This window comes from Chrysochloris asiatica, unplaced genomic scaffold, assembly GCF_000296735.1.
Source record: "Chrysochloris asiatica unplaced genomic scaffold, ChrAsi1.0 scaffold00193, whole genome shotgun sequence".
Classification (NCBI taxonomy): Eukaryota; Metazoa; Chordata; class Mammalia; order Afrosoricida; family Chrysochloridae; genus Chrysochloris; species Chrysochloris asiatica.
Genome location: NW_006408711.1, coordinates 2510817 through 2521538, shown reverse-complemented (window position 1 = coordinate 2521538; position 10722 = coordinate 2510817).

Here is a 10722-nt window from a genome sequence, read left to right as displayed (position 1 = left end):
GAGAAGCAGCGACGCCAGAGATGGAGGCAGAGACGATGAGATGGAGTGGCTGGGGACTTTGGACCCAGAGAGGGAGAGGGGCTGTGTGCTGACAACTGGGGGGGGGGGGGGGGCAGACTTGCAGGGTATACCCTTTGGTTGGTTGATGATGCATGGAGGGGATTGTAACCATGGCAATGAAACGATATATGATAAAGCGACTGTGTGCTGTGGGGGGGGGGCAGACTTGCAGGGTATACCCTTTGGTTGGGGGATGATGCATGGATGGGATGATAACCATGTCAATGAAACGATGTATGATAGAATGAATGTAAAACAAACAAAAAAAAACAACAACAACAAAAAAATGGAAGGAATGAAAAGACTCACTGTATTAAAAAGATTTGGGCAATGTTTAATCATTTCAAAAAGTAGCATATAACAAAGAACTGATGACATTGCATATGAGCAATTGATGATCTGCTCCACAGTGTGTCTCTAGCCTCGTATTGGCTTATGATATGAACTTTTCCACCATCTCTTCCTACAGATGTAGTCAACATTATTTCTGTGTATTCCATCAAGTGATGTCTATATGTAAAGTCATCTTTTATATTGTTTAGAAAGTTATTTGCATTGAAAAGTCATTGGACTTGCAAAATTCAACCATGGTATCCCCAGCATCGTTTCTATCATCAAATCCATATTTTCCAACTACATATTCTTCCTCTTTGTTTCCAACCTTTAAATTCTAATCACTAGTAGTCATCAATACATTTTGATTTCATATTTTATCAATTTCAGTCTAAAGAATTTGGTAGAATTCTTCAATTTCATTATCAATGGCTTTAGAGTTTGGTACATATAATAGAATGATAACTGTATTAACTGTTCTTCTTTATATACCTGTGGACATTATTCTAACAAAGACTGAATTATACTTCAAAATGGATCTTTAAATGTTATTTTTTCTAATGAATGAAACATCATTCCTCTTCAATATTCCAGTCCCATCATAATAAGCCATATGATTGTCAGATCTAAAATGCCAATACTAGTCCATTTCAGCTCACTAATGCCTAGGGTATCAATATTTATGAATTCCACTTCATTTGTGACAAATGTACAATCCATACTTTGTACATTTCATGTTCTGATTATTAATGGATACTTACAATTATTTACCCTCCTTTTGATTTGTGCCCACTGAGCAAATAAAGGTCCTGAAAGCTTTACCTATTTCACATTACAACTATCAACTGTACTTTGAGGAGGCAGCTTTTTGACAGTCATATTTTACTTTCCTTTCAATATTCATTTTTCTGCACTATATCTGAAAATATTCTGTTGTTCTTAATAATGTTTTAATATTCAATATTTTGGTGCTATCTGACAGTGTCCCACTGCTATTCATAATGTTTTCTGTGGCTAAATATTCAGAAGTAGTTTGTCTCTCTTTCTACCATGCATGACCCTGATAATATTTAAAATACTGGTGCAATAGCTTCTAGCATCACAACAAGAAGGAGCCAGCACAGTACAGCAAACTGACAAATGAGTGGTGGATAAAGATGTTTACTTGTGCTTTATTGACTATGCAAAGGCATTCAACTGTATTTAGCATAGTAAACTGTGGATAACATTGCAAAGAATGCAAATTCTATAACACTTAATTATGCTCATAAGGAACTTATGCATAGACAAAGAGACATGCTTTAGAACAGAATAAGGGGTTGCTAAATGATATATAATCTGGAAAGATGGGTTCCAAGGTTGTTTCCTTTTGCCGTTCTTGTTCAATCTGTACACTGATTTATAATTATCTTCCTAATGAAATGATGCCCATTTGAAAATAATATGAGAAGATGGATTATATGAACAAAAACATGGTACTAGCATTACAGGAAGATGCATCAACAACCTGCAATATGTAGATGACACAGCTTTGTTATCTGAAAGCAAAGATGACTTGAAATACTTACTGCTGAAGATGGAAGACTACACCCTTCAGTATATCTTGAACCACAATGTAAAGGAAACAAAAATCCTCACAGCTAGACCAATAAACACCATCATGTTAAATGGAGAGAACGTTGAAGAGGCCAAAGACTTCATTTTTCTTGGGTCTACAATTAACACACATGAAAACAGAGATCAGGAAATCAAATGAAGTAGTGTATTAGGCAAATTTGCTGCAAAAGACCTACTTAAAGTGTTGTAGAGAAGTAAAATGTCAGTTTGAGGAATCAGGTATACCTGAAACAAACCATGGAATTTTCAATTGCTTCATATGCTGTGAAAGTTGGACAATAAATAATGAACAGTGTAACATAACTGATGCATTTTAATTATAGTATTAGTGAACAATATTGAAATTGGCATGGACTATCAAAGAAGAAATCAATCTGTATTAGAAGCATAACAGACAGAATGCTTCTTAGAAATAAGGATAGTGAGATTTCGTGTCTTGTACAGGGACTCTTGGTGTGGCACTGGATGATGAATCACAAGGTCATTATCTCAAATCCATCAATGGCTCCTTGGAAGCCCTATACAGGTAGTTGGAAATGACTCGATGACACTTATCAACAGCAATACGTTGGACATATCATAAAGTACTAGTTCCTGGAGAAAGACATTTTACTTGGCAAATTGGAGGATCAGCAAGGAAAAGGAAACCCTCAACCTGATAGATTGACACAATGGCAGCATCAATGGTTCAAACTAAGAGTAACTGTTAGGATGGTGCAGGACTGGGCCGTCTATTCTGTTGTACATAGGGTCATTATGAGTCAGAACTGACTAATAACAATAATAACCCACTTTACTGGGAAATAAGTAGAAATAAATTCAGGCTAATCATATAAACTATCATTGTAACCCATAGAAGATTAAAATTGCAATATACTGCAAGTTTTCAAATAAAAGTATACACAGTGTGCTGTGGAAACCTCTAATGCTCACTTGCAGTATGTGTCTTGGAATGATTTCCTGATAAAGTGAATGATTAAACTAAAAACTTAGTACAATCACCTTGTTATTATTGTTAGGTGCCATGGAGTCAGTATCAACTCATAGTGACCCTATGCTATGTACAACAGAATGAAACAGTGCTTGGTTCTGGGCCAACCTTACAATTGTTGCCATGCTTGAGTCCACTGATGCTGCCACTTTGCCAGTCCATCCCATTGGGGGTCTTCCTCTTTTTATCTGACCCTCTACCTTACCAAATATGATATTGTTCCCCAGTGACTGGTCCCTCCTGACAATATGTCCGAAATATGAGAGACGAAGTCTGGCCATCTTGGCCTCCAAGGAGCACTCTGGCTGCACTTCTTCCAACACAGATCTGTTGGTTCTTTTGGCAGCCTGTGGTACTGTCAATGTTCTCTTCCAACACCACAACTCAAAAGTATCAATTCTTCTGCAGTCTTCCTTATTCACTGTGCAACTTTTGCATGCATATGAGGTTATTAAAAATACCAAGGCTTGTGTCAGACGCACCTTAGTCCTCAAGCTGACATTGCTCTTCAACACCCCAAAAAGCTCTTGTGCAGCAGATTTGCCTAATACAATATGTCATTTGATCTCTTGACTCCTGCTTCTGTGAGTGTTGATAGTTGATCCAAGAAGAATGAAGTCCTTGACAACTTCAAACTTTTCTCCATTGATAAGAATGTTGTTGATTAGTCCAGTAGTGAGGATTTTTGTTTTCTTAACATTGAGACGAAATCCATACTGAAGGCTGTGTTATTTGATCTTCATCAGTAAATACTTTTAGTCCTCTTCATTTTTAGCAAGCAAGGTTGTATGATCTGCATATCGCAGGTTGTTGATGAGTCTTCCTCCAATCCTGATGCCACATTTTTCTTCATATGCCCCAGCTTTATTAATCGGCTGTGAACCTCACGGTCAGCAATTTGAAACTACCAGCTGCTCCATGGCAGAAAGATGAGAGTTTCTGCTCCTGTAAAGATTTACAGCCTCGGAAACCCTGTACAGGGTTGCTATGAGTTGGAACCGACTCCACGGCACATCACAACAACAGAAACCCCAGTTTCTCGGATTATTTGTTCAGCATACAAGTTGAATATATATAGTGAAAGAATACAACCCTGTTGTATTTCTTAATTTTAAACCATTCAGTGTTCTAATGTTCTATTCAAACAACTGCCTCTTAGTCCTCATGAGCACAATTAAGTGTTCCGGAACACTCATACTTCACAATGTTGTCCATAGGTTGTCATGATTCACACAATCTAAAGCCTTTGTGTAGTCAATAAAGCACAAGTAAACATATTTCTGGTATTCTCTGCTTTCAGAATCATCTAGGTAAGAATGAAACAGATGAAAGAAGGAAATGAGGGGGGAGAGGAGAGAAAAAGCTTCCCCCAGAATATAAATAGCCTATGTAGAGATGACAAAAGAGTGTGAAGGGTTCATGATATTATCATTAATTAAGTCCTGTACAGGGTCGCTATGGGTCGGACCCGACTCGATGGCACTTAACAACAACAACAATATATATAGGACAAAATGTGATGGTGGTGATGGAGAAAGGGTTGTAGAGAAAAACAGTTTGGAGAAATTGAGAACTGCTTAATATTGTTTTAGTATGATTTTTCTTGTTGCAGTATGATAATTTGTTTCAACTTGTACATGTCTGGAGGTAGGAAGAATTGTTAAGGTCTGTTGTAACAATTTTGACAAGAGACAATGTCACTGTTAACACTAATGATATTAGTGAGAAATTGAATCACTTGGAGACTTATGAACATAGAACAGTTGCAACATCAAGAAACTACCTTTCTCTTTGAATTGGCAGTTGAGTGTGTGTTGTTGCCGCTCTGAGACAGAGAACAAAGGAGAATTACTAAATTCAGTTAGGTGCCTCTCCTACCTTAGATACAAAGCCTTCCCCATATTCTCTCTCTCTTTTTTAGTAATTATCAATATCTTTAAAATTTTATAAATTGTTAAAAAAAAAAAGAATTATCGATCTCAAGAAATGATGTCTAGAGTGGGCAAGATGGCGCCGAGCCTGAGCCCGACTACAGGTTAGTCTCTCAGTTCTAAACGCCTGAGAGTCATCTGATGGTCTCGGCCTAACCCTTCAATGCTAGCACAATGCACTTGAACAGAACCTTCTCCTGCCACTTGGTGTATCACACTCCTTTCTCCTAGTAGGAAAACTGCCCCACAGTCTCTAGGGGAGCAAAGAATCAACACAGCATATTTTAGACGTAAAGTAAACTACGACCTGAATATACTGCTGAACATTCTGAGAAATGAAGTGTGCAGTCAGGAAAATGGGAAACAGGCCAAAATGAATTGATTTTGTCTGGTCTTGGGCTGGAGTTTGGCGGTGTCAGTGACACCTCTGCGAGAGCCAGCCTATCTGAGAAGTGCGCAGGTTCACCATTGTCTTTGTCGGTTGGAAAAACAGACTAGGTAGTTTATAAACAGATATCTATCTATCTATCTATCTATATATATATATATATATATATATATATATATATATCCAACATGAAAGACTGGTCAGTCAAGTGTCATCCTTCTCTATGAAAATACAGACTGATGAAAAAGTCAGAAAATCTAAGAGACAAAAATATTTTATCTTTGCACAGACTTTAATTCTTCAGGATGACACCTTTCTATCTGTAATTAAATTTGAAATAGCTTGCAAAATAATTTATTAAATATGAAAGAAGCTGTGTACGAAAGCAGTATTAAGAATATTATGAGAGTGCTATATGTTATGCCTTTTTGTAATCGTATCATCTTGGCATGATTCATGTAAGGAAAGAAATTCAACTTGATTAGATGCCTAAGAATTAATAACTGGAGAGAAAGCAGGTATTTACTAACTGTCGAAAACTTTCATTGATGTCCTAGCTAGGGAAGTCATGTAGGTGAAAAACTCTGCATGATAGGAATGTTAGAAAACCTTCAGTCGGAATCACATCTCCTTTAGCATGTACAGATTCACATTGGAGAGGAACCTTATGGATGTAATGAAGAAAAACCCTGTAATGAGAAAATGCATATTAGAGAAGAATCTCAGGAATTAACTGAATGTGGCAAAGTGTTTTCTCAAATTCATCTCATACTCAGAATTTGAGAAGTCATACACGGAAAAAACATTTACATGTAATAAGTGTGGAAAAACCTTCAGCCAGAAGAGAAATTTCCTTTCTCATCAAAAACAACATAATGTTGAGAAACCCTATGAACGTGAAAAGGCTTCTATTCAGATGGCAAGCCTCATTAGATACCAGAGAAAGCCATATGTAGGTAAGGAATGTGGGAGAAACTTTCGTAAAAAATTGTAACTCTAAGCATGAGAAAATTCATACTGGAAAGAAACCATTTGAATGTAATCAATGTGGAAGAGCCTTCAGCCAGAAACAATACCTCATTAAACATCAGAATACTCATAATGGAAAGAAGTCATTTGAGTGTAATGAATGTGGGAAAAAATTTAGCCAGAAGGAAAACCTCATTATCCATCAGAGAATCCATACTGGAGAGAAACCTTTTGAATGTAAAGGCTGTGGGAAAGCATTCATTCAGAAGCCAAGTCTCAGTAGACACCAGAGAAGTCATACAGGAGAGAAACCCTATACATGTAAGTAATGTGGGAAAGCCTTCAGTGACAAATCAAATCTCACGTAGCATGAAAAAATTCATATTGGAGAGAAACCCTATAAGTATAATGAATGTGGAACAATCTTCAGACAGAAGCAATACCTCATTAAACATCATAATATTCATTCATACAGGAGAAAAAGCCTATGAATGTAATAAATGTGGAAAAACCTTCTCCTGAATCACATCACTTATTGTACATTCACACAGGTGAATGTAAAATATGTGGGAAAGTCTTCTGTCAAAGTTCTTCTCTTACTGCGCATATGAGAAGTCATACAGGTGAGAAACCTTATGGTTGTAATGAATGTGGAAAAGCTTTCTCTTAGCTCTCAACCCTTGCTCTACATATGGGAATCCATACAGGTGAAAAACCTAATCAGTGTAGTGAATGTGGAAAAGCCTTTAGCCAGAAGTCACATCACATCAGACATCAGAGACTTCATACTCATTAAAGCTCTGTGGATGCCTTTAAAAATGTCTTCAGCAGTCATTTGAATAACAAACTGACAAAAAACATAGCTGTTAAATTCTTTAACAACTTGAAACCTAAAGCTGAGATTTTTGACAATAACTATCATATTACTAGGGTAAGTCAAAAAGTTGCTACAAAGTCATAGAAATTTTATTAAACAGAAATTTCAAGATGTGAATTATTATTTCTAAGTATATCCTCCATCTAAGTTTCTACACTTCTAATGGTGGTCCATCTCTACAATTCTCCCTTAATGAATTCTGGGCTTTTCAATTTACACCACATTAAAGTGACAGTTGTGATATTCTTGAGGAACTCAAGTCATGTTTTTGAGTTTGGGAGAAAAAAAAAAAGTTTGAATTAATAAGTTCAGAGCTGTAGGGTGGCTAGGGTAAGGGCTCCCAGTGAAATTCTCATAAAACTGTTCTTGCTGCTTTTGAAGAGTGAGTTAGGTAAATTGTTGGAATTGAAAACATTTCTTGGTGCAACTTTCCTGGCCTTTGTTTTTTCACCGATGCAGTTTTTCTTTTAAAAAACAAAACAAAACAAAAATCAACTTCGTAATAAGTCCTCCTGATTGTCCTGTGCCCTTTGAGAAAATCTATCAAGATCACCCCTTTGAAGTTCCAAAACACTCTTTGCATAACTTTCTGGGTTAACATCTGCCTTAAGTTTAATTGGCCCATCAGATCTCCTCGGAAGCCACTATTTTGATAGGATTTTTTTTTTTTTTTTTTTAAGGCACTCAAACGAAATTAAGACAAATGAATTACTGAAAGAACTTGTGTGTAGCCATCCACTGATTGCAGAGAATAAACTTCTGCGTGGTCACACTTTTTTTTTTTTTTTTTTAATTTACCCTCATATAATGAAAACCTGCTCTGGTAGTGTAGTGGTTATGAATCGGGCTGCGAACCTTAAGGCCAGAGTTCGAAACTACCAGCCGTTCCGGGGGAGAAAGATGAGGCTTTCTGCTCCCGTAAAGATTTACAACCTCGGAAACCCTGTACAGGGTCGCTACGGGTCGGAACCGACTCGAAGGCACTTAATAACAACAACAATAAAAACCTGTACCCCTAGAGTTTACACAACATTGTTAATCCTTTGTTTTCAGGAGCATTCCCATTGAAGTCCAGATCCAGAGATGGACACTGTTATTTTGCTACTTATCAGTGTACTCCAAGAATGCTTACCCAATACAGTAAGATGAAGATGTAAGAGATATAAGGACATGAATTTAATATACAAAATTGTTTTAAAATTATGGTTTTGTGATTTGTTAAGCCATAATCAAAATTATTTGCTTTTGATATAGATATATAATAGAGATTAGAAAAGAATATTGAATACAAAATTGTCAATTTATGGGAAATTGGTGATTTATATAGGTGGTATCACTAATTAGGGACACCATGGATTATTCAAAAAGTAGTCTCAGGGTAATTGAATCTTCCTGTATGAAAATAATAGGTTTTCAGTCATCATACATCAAAATTTTTATTATGATTTTTAAAAAAGTATTGGAAACTAGAATGCAAAAGGCAAAACTAAGTATTATAAGGAGAATGTCTAAAACCTTGAGGCTGAAAGAATTTCTAAAACGGAATCTCCAGCAATTCCATTCTTGAGTATATATACATAACTGATTTGATGGCACTTAACAACAATACACAATAAAACAAGGCGTGTAGCCAGGGAACAGGATACCAGTATGTTTATTACAGCAGGAATTATAATAGTCAAAACATGGAAGCAAATATACCACTTGTAAACTGGATGAATAAAGTATGATGGTCATGTAGTAGAATATTCTAGCAGTTAAGTATGGTAAATATGTATTAATGGAGGAAGATCTGAAAAATGTGTAGATAAACTGAAGGGAAAATGACTGTATTTTAATGAAAGCTATGTTAATTTGAGTATAATCATTAACCAAAAACTCATATTAAGCAACGGTTATATGTAAATACATAAAATTTGAAGGGTACACATATTTCTCAAAAGTTGTTGGCTCTAGAAAGGGAGATAGAAAGAAGATGGAACCAAGTATACAAGTGCAAATATACTTTGGTTTTGTATATGTCTTATGAAAATTAAATAAAGATTTCAAGTAAATAAAACATTAAAAAAATTGATGTCTATTTGAAATAAGCTATGCCGTTTCATTCTGAGTTTCTTTAGAATTGATGCAGCCCTTGTGGTGGGCTTCTGTCCATTTAATATGAGGTGTAGAAATAAAGTTACTATACATTTTTTGTTTGTTTGTTTGTGGTTTGTTTAGAAATAATTTTTTTTAAATTCAAAATAATCATTGAAACTGACTTTGGCCATGTATACTATGATAATCGTCCAATCAAGAACTATAAAGTATTTTTGAAAACACTTTTAATAATAAGAGAAGGCCACAAAAAAAGTTTGTGGGGGAAAAATGGAACTAAATATATTGGAATTTTCCCATGAATGTTGAAGCCCCCTCATATATTACAGTGCCCTGTCCACATAAATGATATTACTTGATCTTCATTTATTGATTGCACAAAAAGTTTGGAATCATGTTTTAATACATGGTGGTTTGTTTTTAGAAGCTCTGCATTTTCTGTATGTAGGATGCTGAGTTCAGGCTTTCAGTAATGTTACCTGAAAATTTTATTAATGAAAAAATACAGAGTGATTTACCCAGAAAATTTTCAGTGGAGTTGTAAATGGAGACAAGCAGTTCATATTCTCATTCCATGTAATAGTTAATATACATGATTCCTTTATTTATTGTGTGTAGAATAAGCCCTTTAAGACATTAATTATTCTTCTACTGCAAACTGAACAGTTTTCTTATCCATATTTCTAAAGTAAAATGTTAGATATTAGGAGTTATTCATTAATATAAAATTTTGAATGTAGGTCATGGTTTCACCCATTTATAGTACATTTTATAGATATATTATTTGAAAGTGATACTGAAGGAGGAAGTCCAAGATGCACTGAAGGAATGGGCAAAGAACAAAGGCACCAGGAATTGATGGAATCAACATTTAAGTCTTTCAAGAAAGTGAGGCTGCACAGGAGGTACTCACTTATCTCTGTCAAGAAAATTGGAAGACAACTATTAGGCCACTAATTGGAAAAGATCCATATTTGTGTCCAATCCAAAGACAGGTGATCCAACGGAATGCTGAAATCATTGGACTATGTCTTTGACATCCCATGCGAGTAAAATTTTGCTAATGGTAATACAGAAATGGCTGCCATCATACATTGACAGAGAACTTCCAGCGGGGTTCAAGCTGGATTCAGAAGAGGCCGTGGAATGAGAGATATCATTGCTGATGTGTGATGGATCTTGGCAGAAAGCAGAGAATATCAGAAAGCTGTTTACCTGTGCTTTATTGAGCATGCAAATGTTTTTTATTGTGTGGATCATGGAAAGCTATGGACAACATTGTGAAGTATGAGTATTCTGGAACACTTAATTGTAATCATGAGGAATCTGTACCTGGACAAAGAGGCAGTTGTTTGAACAGAACATGGAAACGCTGAATGTTTTAAAATTAAGAAAGGTGTGTCACAAGGTTGTATTCTTTCACCATATTTATTAAACCTGTATGCTGAACAAATAATAC